The sequence below is a fragment of the Cydia fagiglandana genome, chromosome 9, assembly GCF_963556715.1.
Source record: "Cydia fagiglandana chromosome 9, ilCydFagi1.1, whole genome shotgun sequence".
In the NCBI taxonomy this organism is placed as follows: domain Eukaryota; kingdom Metazoa; phylum Arthropoda; class Insecta; order Lepidoptera; family Tortricidae; genus Cydia; species Cydia fagiglandana.
Genome location: NC_085940.1, coordinates 19580708 through 19597007, shown reverse-complemented (window position 1 = coordinate 19597007; position 16300 = coordinate 19580708). Strand labels below are relative to the sequence as shown.

General features: G+C 37.0%; 1 long non-coding RNA gene across 2 annotated transcripts; it reads right to left on the bottom strand.

Annotated features, from left to right (window-relative positions):
- Positions 1–9182: 9182 nt before the first annotated feature.
- Positions 9183–11151, bottom strand: LOC134667530 (uncharacterized). 2 transcript variants are annotated; one of them, XR_010098648.1, is made up of 5 exons: positions 11026–11151; positions 10784–10935; positions 10573–10669; positions 10121–10428; positions 9183–9760 (listed from the first exon to the last, which is right to left on the bottom strand). It is a non-coding gene; the product is annotated as an uncharacterized LOC134667530 (long non-coding RNA). The 2 variants fall into 2 exon arrangements; XR_010098647.1 differs by having other exon boundaries at positions 10121–10669.
- Positions 11152–16300: the final 5149 nt, after the last annotated feature.

The window sequence follows — 16300 nt, the reverse complement described above, 5'->3', positions numbered from 1 at the left end:
TCTGTTGCCGCTATAACATCAAATACTGAAAACAGAATAAAATAAAGATTTAAATGGGGCTCCCATACAACAAACGTGATTTTTGACCAAAGTTAAGCAACGTCGGGAGGGATCAGTACTTGGATGGGTGACCGTTTTTTATTTTCCTTTTTTTTTGTTTTTTTTTTTTTGCATTATGGTACGGAACCCTTCGTGCGCGAGTCCGACTCGCACTTGCCCGGTTTTTCAAACAAATATTATTAATTATTATTTCCAATGTACGTCATTATCATTGTGATTGACGTTGCTTGTCTTGGCTTAAACTTTCGCTGAAAAAAATGTGGGTCAGTATGAGGCCTACAATTTTTTTTCGCTCGTATTACAGGCCACACCCGGTATACCTATTACCTACACTCTCAAATAATAACCCACAACCCACCAAGTCCAGAAAAGAAATCCCCTTTTTTACTTGTTGCTTTTACACAGCCCTCCCTCAAAAATCTACAATGCAAACCCCTCACCCGTTCCATGTTTTCCTTTCATTAATTTTTCTTTCAACTGCCCCTGCAGACGTACAAAAGATTAATATCTAAAAAAGTTTTTAATTAAGCTTAGGTGCGCTGGCAAAATTATCTACACGTTGGAGCCGATTCTGCTGACATTTTACGATTTTGAATGAACGGCCTAAGTGTCTAATTAGCTGGCTAATTCAACCAATAGCCGGGGGGACGGTGCGTAAATGCATTCGCCAACTCCGGAATAAAAGAACCGTACAAGTGCGAGTCGGACTCGCCCACCGAGGAATCCATACTTTTTAGTATTTGTTGTTATAGCGAGAACATGAGATACAGTCTGGTGACAGACTGACAAGCGGCCAGTGGAGTCTTATGTAAGGCCTGAGTGGACGCTCGAGTTGAGCGTGCAGCGGGGCGGGGCGTGCGGCGTGTATGTTTAACAAATGCAAACGTATAGGAGCGGCCTTAGTGCACGCTGCTCAAATCACTTGTGAGCCCGACGTCACGCTGCACGCCCCGCTGAACGCTTCGCTTCGAAAGGGATTCAGGGCGTTAGCCGCGATAGCTAAGACGCTGCTGCCGTGTCACGCCAAACTCCATTAACTCGAGTTACATGAGTTACGGATAACCAGTCTAAATCGTCTTAAAAACCATTAAATAAGTATATATCTTCTAAAAGACAATTTTGAAAATCTTCATTATTTACTGAGAAAAGCATATGACTAACTCATGTAACTTAATTTTTTTGATCAGGCACAACTCAGTTAACTTGAGTTGTATGACTGACACAACCAAAATATCAACATCGTTTCTTAAGTTACCGGAGTTAGGCATGATTGTCCGAGCACTTGATTTCTAAGACAATAATATTGTTATAGTAATACGTGTCACGTATGTCATGTAACTTGACTTACATGACTTCGTGTGGAAGAGTTGATCATGCGAAATCATTTAATTCGAATAAAATGAAAACTATTCAATTATGCGAAAAAAAATTAAAGGGCCCATCTGTGACCGTATTTCCTACATGCAGATATCCAGTAACGGAGATTGCATGAAGGAGGTCATAAGAAGGTCACAAATCGCAAAAGCAGCAGTGAAGCGCTTGGAGAAGATTTGGAGAAACAGGAATATATACCGCCACACGAAAGTCCGACTTATGCGCACCCTTATCTTCTCCATATTCCTCTACGTCTCTGAGACATGGGTATGGAAGCCACGTGTGAGAGCAAAAATAGACGCATTCGAGATGTGGTGCTGGCGCAAAATGTTGGGCATATCCTGGACGCAACGCCGCACCAACGCGTCTATTCTCGAAGAGCTACATATTACCACCCGGATTTCAACTACATGCTTCCAGAGAATGTTGACCTTCTTTGGCCATGTGGCCCGCCAAGACCCGTCCAGCTTTGAAAAGCTCGTTCTGGTTGGGTGCGTCGAAGGGAGAAGGAGTAGAGGCAGGGCTCCAACTCGGTGGTCTGATGCCATACGCGACGCTACGGGCGTCAACATCCAGGGGTCAATACAGCTGGCCCAAGACAGGGGGGTTTGGAGAGCGGTGGCGAAGAACTGCACTCCTGATGGTCACGACCCTCAGCCTTGAGGAACCGACTAAGAAGAAGAGATTAGAAAAAATAAAAAAATTACGTCGAACCGTCAACGATAACAGCATTTGAATCTTTAAAACTTTAAACGTAATTATCTCGAAACTCAACTTTTAAAGTTACATGAGATGCGCGTGACACGGCAGGCTGGTTCGAATCCGGCCTTCACCACTGGTCACTTCGCTTCGTCAATTTTACTTTAACTCATTCATTGCCACAAGTGTAAGGCCTGAGTGGACGCTCGGAACGGAGCGTTCGCCGGGGCGTGCAGCGTGGCGTCGGGCTCACAAGTGATTTGAGTAGCGTGTACTAAGACCGCTCCTATACGTTTGCATTTGTTTAACATGCACGCCGCACGCCCCGCCCCGCTGCATGCTCAACTCGAGCGTCCACTCAGGCCTTACACTAGCGCTACGTGTTATGCTCGTAGCGCGTAGCCACGTCTTCGCCGTATGGAGCGCGTAGTCGCTACGAACAGTGTACCCGACAGTCGGATTCTTGGCTCTGAATGTGTTAATATGACATCTATTTCAGTTTATATCTTATCAAATTACTGCAACAGAAGCGGCCTATAGAACCATGGCTTACACTGTTTAACTGTATATCAGTGGACCTTACGCGTTTGTAATAAGGTCGCACACCTTTGTTGTTTGTACGCCGGTAAAATTATCTACTCTTTTACGCCGGTGATAAGACGTATATTAATGAACATTTTAGACATGAATGCAATTTGTTTGTATTTTACAGTCTCTCTCTGTTCCTTTGTGGTTGGAAATGATTATTAGGGATGCCACGAATATTCGGCAACTATTCGGTATTCGGCCTATTCGGCCACTTCGACGAATATTCGGTATTCGGCCGAATGTTGCCTACTATTCGGCCGAATACCGAATACCTGTTGCACCTACCTAAAAAGAAAAATTACACAAAAAAATAGCCAAAAACAAGGTGTATAATGTATTCTTGGAAAGTTAGTTAAATACCATGGTACGTTTTTGAGCATTTGTTGATTACAGAATATTTTATTTTTATCATGGGTCTGATTTTATTGACTCTAACTACATTAATTGATTCTGTACATACATAAAAATATATGTTAGCTAACGTTGTGATTTGTTGGCGAACAGTTTTCATAATAATTGTGACTCAAAATGTTCGCATTTCATGCCGAATATTCGGTCGCCGAATATTCGGTATTCGGTATTCGGCCAAATTCACTATTCGGGGCATCTCTAATGATTATACAACTAGCTTCTGCCCACGATTTTACGTTGTACTTTGTACTTCGTCTATTTTTCTGTTGCTATTTCTTTGATAGAGTTAGACTGTAGAAGGTAGAGAGGCAATAGAGAGTACTCTCTCCAGGCGGGTGTTATGCCTGGGGACCGAGTCCGTTGAGAGTTCGTCGGAAGTTATATACAGTGTGTTTTCTATAACAGCAGAAAAATAAACGAAATCCCGTTCTGAAGTTAGTCTAAATCACCTTTTGCGTTTAACTGACCGGCTGATATCGTACGGAGAATTTACCAGTCATCGATATCAGTGGGCCCCTTAAGGGAGCAGCTTTTAGACAGTGGGTCCATGTGACTCTTAACCCCTTGAGTAAACCCCTAGTAATCGGGAAAGCAGTAAATTGAGAGGGGGTTGCATTCTGTTATCCCCTCTTGCGGCATTGTCGTTGTGATATTCTGGCTAGTACTGTTTTGTGGAGCAGCGGTGTATTCCACTTATAACTCTCGCGTAGAATTCTTATTTTTACAAGCTTTTATTTAGTTTCACCTGACTGTTGTCTGTCTGTCTGTCTGTCTGTGTGTAATCAAATCTTGCAAGTTAAATTTGATCCACTTCCCGGTTTCCGATTGAGCTGAAATTTTGCATACATACGTAAGTCGGGTGACTATGACTATGGTGTCATCGAGCTGGTCTGATGATGGAGACCGGAGGTGGCCATAGGAACTCTGTGATAAAACAACGAAACCTAATTGTGTTTGGGATTTTTAGAATTGTCTCGATGAGTATTAGTTGCCTGTGGAAAAAAAAGTACTGTCGGTGATAAAAGCTTGTACCAAAATTTTTTGCCAAAAGCTTATTTATATTAGTGAGTCTAGTGACCCGCCCTGGGTAGTTAAACCATTTTACACAAAGCCTTAACTAATTATACACCTAAAACTTCCTAAAGAATCACTCTATTTAATCCATTATTGTTTAATTGGAATGATTTAAAATGAAGTTGGAATGTAATAGTACATTATTGTCGGGGCTCGGAAGTAGCTACTTGCAGGCTGAGGATTCGTTTTAAACGGACGACCTTGGGAGTCCGTTTAATTGAATCCGAAGCCAGCAAGTAGCCTTCCAGCCGAGTCATATATAGTGCTTTTCTCAAAAATGGTGCAAGAAATATAAATATCATAGAAATATTTTACAAAAGTAACGTTGTTACGTATATATTTTCACAGAAGAAAGCCCTTGCCGCCTTTTTATTTTTTTAAATAAAAAAATAGAAGTGTATTTTTCTGCCGAAAATACGCCAACCTATTTGAGACAACTAAATAGTCGCGGTTCTAATCATCTGTTTGGCTGTTTAATGGGCCTGTGCCTTCATTTGATATGGCCAATTCAACTTTTAAAAAGTTTGGAACTCGACAAATAATGGAATTTGTATGCAACATTGCAGTCCCAAAATCAAGACTGCAATGTTTTTAACTTTTTAAATTTTGACTGACCATAAACTAAGCGCTTCGCGACCTATTTTTTAGACGGCAAAGTCGACTTTGCCGTCCATTTTTGAGAAAAATATATTGAAAATAGTCTTATAATACAAAGTCCCCCACCGCGTCTGTCTGCATGTATGTTCGCGATAAACTCAAAAAATACTTAACGGATTTTCATGCGGTTTTCACCTATCAATAGGGTGATTGTTGAGAAAGGTTTAGGTGTATAATTTGTTAAGGGTAACCTGTGGAAAGCCGGGGCAGGACGCTAGTTATAAATACTTATTATACTTAAAAACAAGACTTTTTTTAACATCCAAGATGAAAAATTCACGTAAGTAATCATTATAGGATCATTAAAGAAATGTGAATAGTAAAACGAAATTTTATTTTTAATTTATTCGACTTCCAAATTTTAAAAATTGGATGTACAATTCTTGCAAATACAAAATATCGGGAGCAAAGAAGAACCATCTTGTGTCCCAGCGTCCAAGCATGAGTTATGGTCCGCACGCGTCCGGCGCAAGCGGGACAGTCCCGTTTTTGCGTATTATCGGGATATTCCGGACCTTCCGCAATTTACCGGACGCGTGGTCACATAAAGAATGCTGTGGACGTTTAATTTCAATCTGTTAGGTTTACCGAGTATAACGGCTTTTTCTGTTACTCCTGTTTTTTTACGTGAACGTTTTATATCGTCGACGGTAAAAAAGTACGTATACAACATGTTTGCTGGTAAGCAATTACTGTAGCTTATGAACAAGTGCAACTGCACATGCACTTTGTCGATTCTTTAAGTTGTCCCTTCTTAATGATCCCTCTACACTCTCGAATTAAGCTTAAATGACAAACGCTATCATTAAATATGACATTTCATAAGTAATGTCATTTGACAGAGTAATGTTCATGATAGTTTCGAGCCTGTATAAGGTAGGTAATGAAGTTTTCTTAATATTTTTGTAGGCAATAACGTGGTAACGAAATACCGGAACCTCGAACCATTAGTTCCCTGATTTTTTCGGTGATCCGACCTGTATTGTTTATGGATGACGTAGACTTTTCCATCGATCACTCGTAGCGTCGTAGCTAGTGATGGGCCGTACCACTATATTTCTCGGGAAATTACAAAGGGGAAATATTATCGACTCGACTGTTAGTACTTTTTTACAACTTTTCAGTTTAAGAAATCGTCGGCTGACAAGCAAAAGTCACTAACACCATTGAAATTATTGGACAATAAACCGTGTTACAAGTGTAATAAAGTGCATTGTTACTTTAATTTTTTGATAGTACTTAGTGACTTTTGCTGGTCACCCGATGAAATTAGGGATACCAGACTTCTCTTATGGACTGTATTGACGGATGTTTTTTATATATTATTTTATAGTATATGAGATACTATAATTGTGAGTACAAGCACAAGAAACTAAGATAAATTTAGTAGTTCCCGAACGTATATTACTTTTATTTTCAACGGATATCATGTAGAAATGACCTATTTTGAGTCTGAGTTTCATAACCTTAGTTTTGATTCAAAAATGTACCCACCTGTAGATAGATATTATAACTAAGTACGAAAGTAACTTTGACTTTAGTCTGTTAATTTGTCACGCAAAGCGCTAGACTGTATTCGATCAAATTTGGTAAGGAGTTAGCTTGAGTTCCAAGGATCATACCTTAACTAGTTATTATCACAGATATCTTCATGCTACCACAGAATAAATAATAGTACTAGGTACAGAAGACTCACTCTCTAACAAAACGCGTCTGTTACGATCAGCACAGATATGGCCGCTAGTTGGCGACAGCGCCACGCGCGGCTTATGGCTTTCCCCAAAATTGGGGTGGAACGGATGTACTTTTAGCTACCTGTAGAAAAGCGATGAAATCGCGGAATGAGCCACGCCTCATGCTACGTAGACGAAGTCGCGGGCTTACACTTTATATTTTGACCCTCGTTCAAACACAGTATCAAATACCAGGAAAATAATAATAATGTCACTATTTTCCCAGCGAAAGCACAGCACTACTTGGCACCCAAAGCAAAAAGGTCAGAAAAATACGTGCTGTAGACACTTCTTTCCTTCTTTTAAGTGCAAAACTATTCTCTAAAGTCGTTAATAATTCAGTTCACTTGAACGACAATTCGAAGGAAGTGACGGGGAGCTTTTCGAGTGAGAGGAAATTACATTTATGGGTGGACAGGTTTAAAAATATATGGGAAAATTTCAACTTACATTTCGACATCAAAATGGTATTTAAATCATGCCAGACTGCCGTATTCTAACTTGAAGATATTCACAAGAGACGACACGTACTAGATCCATTCTAGATACGTTATAGTTTAGATATCAACTAGTTCTCTTTTGCAGCGTAATTCGGGCAACCAATGTCACTTTTACGTTAGATGGAGTAAGATATCTATTAGATGTAAATTAGATCTCTAAGTCATATCCTGTGAAAATCGTTCAAGAGTATCCCCAGAATCGCGCAAATGTCAAATTTGACAGGTTAGATCTTAAACATATCGTTATCGTATCTTGGTGATGTCTAAAAGATGTCTAATAGATGTCTATTTCAAAATTCGAATCGGGCCCTCAGTTATGTTCTTAGGTAACGACTTCGTAATATTAGATTGCCTAGTTAGAAATAAAATAAACAAAAGAACGAAATAATACCGTTTTCGTTCCCACACAAAGAATACCGGTATCCGATCCCTGTACGGCTACCACCGGAGGGGCTACCGCGAAAACAGAAAGGATCTTTCTCTGTCACTCTAATTACGCCTTCATTGGAGTAAAAGAGAAAGATCCCCGCAACTTGCGAATTTCGGTTTTCGCGGTAGCCCCACAGTTTTGACATTGACAGATACGCTCGCGTCTACGTAAGTTACTTTCTATACATCTCGCTTGCACTAATATGCGAGTACGAGCGAGATGCATACACTGTTAAAAATATTCAGGGAATTTTACATAATTTTAGGGCAACTTTCGTTGCCCTAACTTTTCTGTATTTTTACATAATTATGTAATTTTACAAGGCGTATGTAATTTTACATATCGACCTGATTTCATTATTATGTAATTTTACATTTATGTAATTTTACATAATCAAACAAATTGACGGTTATGTAAAATTACATTTATGTAATTTTACATAATCATACTGTCAGATATGTAAAAATCTCACTTATGTAATTTTACATAATCTGTAAAATCTCATTTATGTAATTTTACATATCCGTAAAATTTCACTTACGTACTTTTACATTTTTTTCGGTAATATTACAGGGTAATTGTATGTTTTGTTACAAATTTCGTATGTATAAATACATAAAGTTTGTGTATTAGTAATGATTTTTATGTATGATTACATTTTATTCAGTAATATTACCGAATTATTATGTATTTTGTTACAGATTTCATGTGTGAAATTACACCAACTTAATGTATTATTAATGTTTTTTGAGTATTTTTACTTTTTATTCGGTAACATTACACAATTATTATGTGTTTTGTTACAGATTTCGTATGTAAAAATACATTAAGTTTTTGTATTATTAATGATACTTTATGTATATTTACATTGTATTTGGTAATATCACAGAAGTAATATGTGTTTTATTACAGATTTCGTATGTGAATTTACACAAAGTACATGTATTATTAATGATTTTTTTAAGTATTTTTCCTTTTTATTCGGGAATATTACCGAATTATTATGTATTTTGTTACAGATTTCGTCTGTAAAATTACACAAACTTTATTTATTATTAATGTTTTTTTAAGTATATTTACTTTTTATTCAGTAATATTACAAAATTATTGTGTTTTATTACAGTTTGCGTATGTGATTTTACCACAAACTTTATGTATTTTTAATGATTTTTAAGTATTTTTCCATTTTATTCGGTAATATTACTGATACAATTTATGTATTTTTACATAAGAAAACTGTGATTTTAAATATGGGCAAGGTAAAATTACTTGTTGTTTGTGTATTATTACCTGTAAAATTAGGTAATATTTCATGTTATTAGGGGATATTTTTCTGTAAAATTCAATACAAATTCTGTACATTTACGGTAATTCTCCGGATTTAGTTATTAACCATTCGTTAGTTTTTTTTCTTATGTATTTTAATTAATGCAGCCTGTCTGCAGACTGCATTTATTAAAGTACATAAGAAAACAAATACCAACTTGCTAATAGCAAAATCCTGAGAATTATCGATAGCATGTAAATGTACAAAATTTGTATTGAATTCTTTAGGAAATATCGCCTAATAACATGTAAAACGAACTAATTTTATCAGTCATAATATACAAACAACAAGCAATTTACAGTTTGGAGGTTATTTAATAAAAAACAAAATTACAAAGAAATAAATTTATTGAATTTCACACACTCAAATTATAGAGCACACGCGTATATACACGTCTACGTGCATATTATTATTATTTATTCTGTGACAGAGTACAAAAAGTAGAAGACATATACGACACTATAAATTATATCTTATGTACATAAGTACTTCTTATGAATTAGTCTTATAAAAGTTTCGGTTAATAAGGCCTATGTGAATCTAATGCGTGAAACCTATACCATTTCAAGTAACGAATTGTCTGAAAATGTTTGTTACTGACATTAATTATAGTTAGTTTTTTTAGCATTAGAAAGAACTTGCAAGAAGTTAAGCGATCTTGACATGTCTTTTAATTGAAAAACGCTTTTTAAAAATCAAAAACTATTACTTATGACTTCCTTCTTTAGGATTTATTTTAATAAAAATATACCTTTGTATAAATTCTAATGTGTTTTGACAGTCCACTGGATATTCCATATTCAAGTTGCAGTAAGCCGCCATCAATAGTTGTAACGACGTAGGCAGAATCTGTTTCGCTAACAATCGTTTTTTCTACCAGCAAGTAATATAATTATATTTTCATTATCTGTGGACAAAAAACATAATGGTTAAAACAGGTAATATAATAGGCCCCCAAATTTAATACTTCCTCCTCAAATAAGATAATTTATCGTATTACGTTAAGTGGCACTACTAGTGAGTAAGGGTACAAGTCTCGGGCAGCGCAGTTTTAAAAGGGTGTAAGTTCCATGCCCCTTTTACAACTAAGCTGCGCGACACTTGTACCCTTTTTCACTAGGGCCACAGGTTTATTCAATACATTTACGTTTTAACAATGTATGTTTCATATAGATTATATTATGATTAATTATAAATTATATGAAACATACAGTGTTATGCTTCGCAGGTAAGGCATTTTATCATTGTAATAATAATTAAGTCTCACCTAAAAATACAATGTTAGGCGCAGCTATTTCGGATAGCTCTGCAACTTGAACCCTGGTTAATGGTTCCTGGAAAAGAAAAAGTTAATAAGATTAGTAAATGGAACTACTATATTTAGGATGGTACCTCATCTGGAAGAAAATGGATTATGAATTATATCTTGGGTATTGCTCTCCCTCTATGTGACGGATGATCAAAATAGCGTGGGCCTATGTTGCACCAAACCTGAGTTCCACTAGGTACAGCCAGGGTTCAGCATCAGCTCTATCTTGTCAACTTCAAGCGTCAAATTTTTAAATTGACATCATACTGCAAAATAAATGTGGTTTGAGTCAGCACATTAATGCTTAACAGTAGGTATCCAATTATAGTCTATTCTACAATACACTACATTCTACAATTACACAAAAAATATTTCATTACGAAAAGTCAAATTAATTTAGATTTACTCACCTTTTTCAATGATATTTTTTAAAGTTGGGTCCATTATTGGAACAGCTTTCTTGATTGTTTGGTCTACTGACCAAATTTTAATAACGGGCATGTTTTACTGTAAGAGAATAACACAATTTATTAGTGTTGGTGACTATTTAATTAACCTACACAATCAAGCATGTACTAATATCGTTTTAAATTTAGATGTACTTAGCTAATAAATACTTACATTTTTTTAATGGCATACGACGAAAGCGGCTGCTCCAAGATTTTGTAGATCAGGTCTGATCCACCCTGGACGTGGACAGGACACGATATCAACTGGACTTTGTAAAGGACGCCGAGGAAACCGTTACAAAAAAGGTGAACCGCGAACCCTTTCTGGAAGTACATAACGTTTTGAGGTCTAATGCAGATTTCACTAGATATTCGATGCAAGAAAGTAAAGGTATATCTAATACTTATATTTACCTGTTTTCTTGTATGCTATCTCCAATTTATTTACACGTTTACACAAGTACTACGTTCTACGCACAGCGAGTGAGCGAGCGCCATTTTGATGTGAACTCATGAACTGCGCAGCGCACAGCGCAGCTACGGGGGGGGTGCGCCTGACTAGCGATCGCGTGATCCATGTAGCTCGCGCGCCATTGGCGCGCGTTATAATATTGATCCGTGATTGGGTGTGTGCTAGTGCCGCACAAAATTCGTCCAATCCGCGAGTGCTAACGGATATGAATTCATATTTGAAGATTTATAGTTTATTTTTCGAAATTAATAATTAGGTACACAATTTTACCAATAATTGCTGACATTGGTACATATAAATAACATCGTAAGTTTTGTTGCTTCCAACTTTGATGCTGTAATTCACATTAAGGGGTTCCCTGGAGCCAATGAATGACCTATCTGAATCCCTTAGTTTTCTAATTTCTTTTTGGAGCTTATCATACGGTAAAGTTGAAAAGAATTTATGTACGAAATAGGTATCATTTGATATTTACCAATCGCTTTTCGGTGAAGAGGAAAACATGGTGAGGAAACCGGACTAATTCCAACAAGTTTCCTAGTTTCCCCTCTGGGTTAGAAGGTCAGATGGCAGTCGCTTCTGTAAAAACTAGTGCCTACGCCAATTCCCGGGATTAGTTGCCAAGCAGTTCCCAGGCTCCCATGAGCTGTGGCAAAAAGCTGGGATAGCGCGAGGAAGATTTATTATCATAGGGTAAAGTGCCCTATTACCAGCCACCTGCATTAATCGTTGAATAACTTTTATAATATGTCCAAAACTACACGGAATGTTTGTAAGTATACACGGTGTAATATGAGGAAACCGAATAGCTTTAACCACGCATTTCTGAGGTCAAAAGAAAGAAAAAATGTAAGATGAGTTTAGGTATACTTCACCAAAAAAAAAATTTTTGTTGTTGTTTTGTTTTTTCAATTTCTTGAATGTACATGTACATAAAAATAAATGTTATTTGATGTTGATTGGTAAACTTTTCACTTAAAATTGATTTTTACATTTTTTTTTCGTAAAACCTACTTTTTGCAAAGCGTTACTTGTCACTTTTTGATATCTATCAAGAAGGATATTTTAGACTACGTCCCATAGCAGCAACATCACCATCAAAAAGGTCTTTTACACTGTGTAACAATAAAAACTTGTTTTTTTTTAATTAATATTATCTCTGAAACTAGGCGAATTTCAAAAAAGTTTATAGGACATTTTTGTCTCTAAATATGATCAGGAATACGCAGTTAAAATTATTCGGTTTAAAATATTTCGGTTTCCTCATGTTACACGGTGTATTTGTCCGCGATTATCTCGCGTTTAGCTGAACCGATTTTGATGTGGTTTTCAGAAAAGTGTTTGTTATATTCGGGAGAAGGTATTAGTATACATAGAGCTGAGCTGATGCTGAACCCTGGCCGTACCTAGTGGAACCAGAAAAGACAAAACTGTGGAAAAATACAATTGGACAGCGCGGCAATGCCGCCAGCCTTCTTGGCACCCTGCCCAAAGGCACAGAGCTGGAGCCAGGTTTTTATTTATAATTTTAGTTTATATTGTAGTTAGTTGTAGCTTTATGTAGTTTTTAATTACATGTAGTTAATAATTTTTTGTAACATATTTGCTGTGACTTAATTTTTTAATAAAAAGAGACGTCATGATCGATTACCTTTTTTCTAATTGGGGCATTTTACCCTATCCCATATTTACTTAAAAATTAATTGGGAGGAAAACTAACTTTTTATCCCGCCAGGTGGGGGTGGCGAATTAGCGACTTTACCTCGCTTTGACATAAAAACTGTCAAACCACATACATTTTTTGTAAGTTATTCTATTCTTGTAAAATTTTCTCAAAAATGCCTATGTCTGATATGAATATTTGACATATTTATTTTTAGAGACGTCAAAGACGAACCCAAATAAATAGGTACCTACCTAGATATGTATGTAGATTTCGTATTAAGTAACTAAGTATTTCTATCTTTACATAATATGAATGAATCTATTTATCTTTAAGTAGGTATTAGTAGTAACGATGTGGTGTGAGCACAAACCGATTTTGCCTAAAATTAATTAGGTAAGTACAGTCACCTGCAATAATATGTTACTCTTCGAAGGCCGGCCTTTGAAGAGTAACATATTATTGCAGGTGACTGTACCTACTTACTAAGTAAGTACCTAAGTACCTTCTTAATTTCGACCGCACGGGCGGCATTCTCAGCAGGTTAAAACTTGTTCACGGAATTGTATTAGGGTATTCCACCTGTCCAGTTTCTGTTTCTTTGTCCAATGTGTGTTTTGTCTTTTGACATTTTGCTTGAGAGAGAGAGTGAGATGCCATGACATTGGACAAACATATCATTGGACACATTACCGCACCGCACCAAGGTCATTGCGACGCACCCATAAGTAAGACCTTGACAACAACCTTGACAATGTCCTTGGTGCGGTGCGGTAATGTGTTAGCACTGTTAGCAGCTTTATGGTAACATTCCATTTCTAACCGCAGCTGCACTACCGGTACTGAACGCGTCGCTGTCATTGTCAATTTCCATAGTAAAATTGACAGTAATGCAGCTGCGGTTAGAAATGGAATGTTACCATTAGGCATTAAGTAGTTTGTGTTCTATTCTATGTATGTAGGTAAAGGATAACTCACGCTCACGTTAGACCGGGCCGCATCCGGGCCGGAGCTTCCGGCGCTTAGGTACGTTTCTATGACATGACAGGCGAACACGGGATGCATTCCATAGAAAACGATGCGCCGGAAGCTCCGGCCCGGGCACGGCCCGGTCTAACGTGAGTCACCCTTAATGGGTACTCGTATGTTACCAGACGAACTCGCGGGCAAGAGCTAGGAATTCATAAATGTGAAAAAAACCGGACAAGTGCGAGTGGGACTCGCCCACCGAGGGTTCCGTACTTTTTAGTACTTATTCTCTTTATTTATTTTTCTTCTTAAGTTAGGTTAATTATAATATGAATATAAAAGTAAAATATAAAAACACTTACAAAATAATAAAAAAAAGTTATAAACACACAGTACTTATTTATTGTTATCACTCACACTTAATAATGAGAGAGTGAGATGCACTGACATTGGACAAAGAAATTGAATGCAAATTTGACAGGTGGAATACCACCCTAAGGGCCCCTTGCACCATTCCACTAACCCGGGGTTAACCGGTTAAATCTGGAGTTACCTTGGTTACCAGTACAATTTGACACTGGATTAACGGTTTAACCGGTTAACCTCGGATTAGTGGGACGGTGCAAGTGGCGCTAAGTTAGTTAAGTAGTAGTTTGGTATTTTTACTTTTATGCTGTTTAACTTGTTTGAAATAAAATAAATAAAAATGTAATGTAAAGACACACATTGAAATAGTAAATTTGCAGAAAATTAAAGAAATATTGGAAAATTTCATTGTATTGTTTTTAATTTTACTGGCATTTTTCTGAATATTACATAATAGATAAGTAAATTTACATAAAAAAAAATTCACGAAAGTAGGTAAAATCACGACACTTTTATGTAAAGTTCCCCGCGGTACGCGTGTTGTTTGCTGTCGGTGCTGTTGTTGATGTGTTGTTGTTGGTAATGTTGTTGTTGCTGTTGTAATTGTGTAGTAGTTTGTTTTCCAAAGGGAAAAAGAAATAAAGTTGTACTTTTGCTAGGACAAAAAGATCCGCTTGCGAGCACTTCATTCCTGCAGCTCGGCCTTCGGCCTCGCGTGTTTGGGAAATCGAAAAGGACGCTCCGGGCCTTCGGCCCTACGCGGAGCTCGGCCTTCGACCTTCGCTCTGCCGTGTCACGCCTAACTCCGTTAACTCGAGTTACATGAGTTACGAATAACCAGTCTAAATCGTCTTAAAAACCATTAAATATATATCTTCTATAAGAAAATTTTGAAAATCTTCATTATTTACTGAGAAAAGCATATGGCTAACTCAAGTAACTTCATTTTTTTGCCGATGGCGTCAGGCACAACTCAGTTAACTTAAGTTGTATGACTGACACAACCAAAATATCAACATCGTTTCTTAAGTTACCGGAGTTAGGCATGACTGGCCGAGCGCTTGATTTATACGACAACAATATTCCTATAGTAATACGTGTCACGTCTGATCACGCGAATGTCATGTAACTTGACTTACATGACTTCGTGTGACCACTATAGTATGGAAGAGTTGATCATGCGGAAACATTTAATTCGAATAAAATGAAAACTATTCAATTATGCGAAACAAAAATTAAAGGGCCCAGTCTGTGACCATATTTCCTACATGTAGATTAGATAAAATAAAAAAATTACGACGAACCGTCAACGATAACAGCATTTGAATCTTTAAAACTTTAAACGTAATTATCTCGAAACTCGACTTTTAAAGTTACATGAGATGCGCGTGACACGGCAGCGCTGGGTTTCGAAGCTCAGCGCCGCGTTAAAAACTGCCAGGGTCCCTCTATGACATTTGGTCGAGCACCACCTAGGTCTGACCGTTTGGCCGGCCCGTCCAACATTTTTCTGACCGGAAGCGGTAGACCAAAAGTCGGAATTTTCTGGAGATCACGAGACCGCCCTCTATATGAAACTGTCAAAGTCTAACACACCACGAACCTCCTTCTGGGAGAACAATTGTGTCATCAGTCAGTCGTATTGCAGCTTTATATAATATAGAAAAATACGTAGATAATAAAATTATTTTTGTCCCTGACATTCCATGTAATTTTACAGATTTTATGTAAAAGTCCATTGTCTTAGTGATTACTATACAATACATATTGAATATGTAAAAAAAAACATATTCACGGCCTCCTTAGCCTATTAGTTAATAGTGACCCTGCCTATAAAGCAGGACGTCCCGGGTTTGCATCCTGGTCAGAGCATTTATTTGTGTGTCTATTATCACGTAATATATTTGTTCATCAGGAGTTATGGATGTTGCCTATGTATTCAAGAATGTATCGATTATACATTTATACCTAAAGTGCCCACAACACAATCCTTATTGAGCTTACTGTGGGACTAGGTTAATTTGTGTAAAATTGTCCCATATATTATTTATTTATTTTACCAGTAAATTTACAGAAAATATGTAGGTATACCATTAAGAATATATTGGTAAATTTCATTATATTGTTTGTAATATTACTGACATGTTTCGGAATATTACATAAGACTTAAGTAAATTTACATAAAAATGTATTTTTCAAAAGAAATAATAAATTTGCGA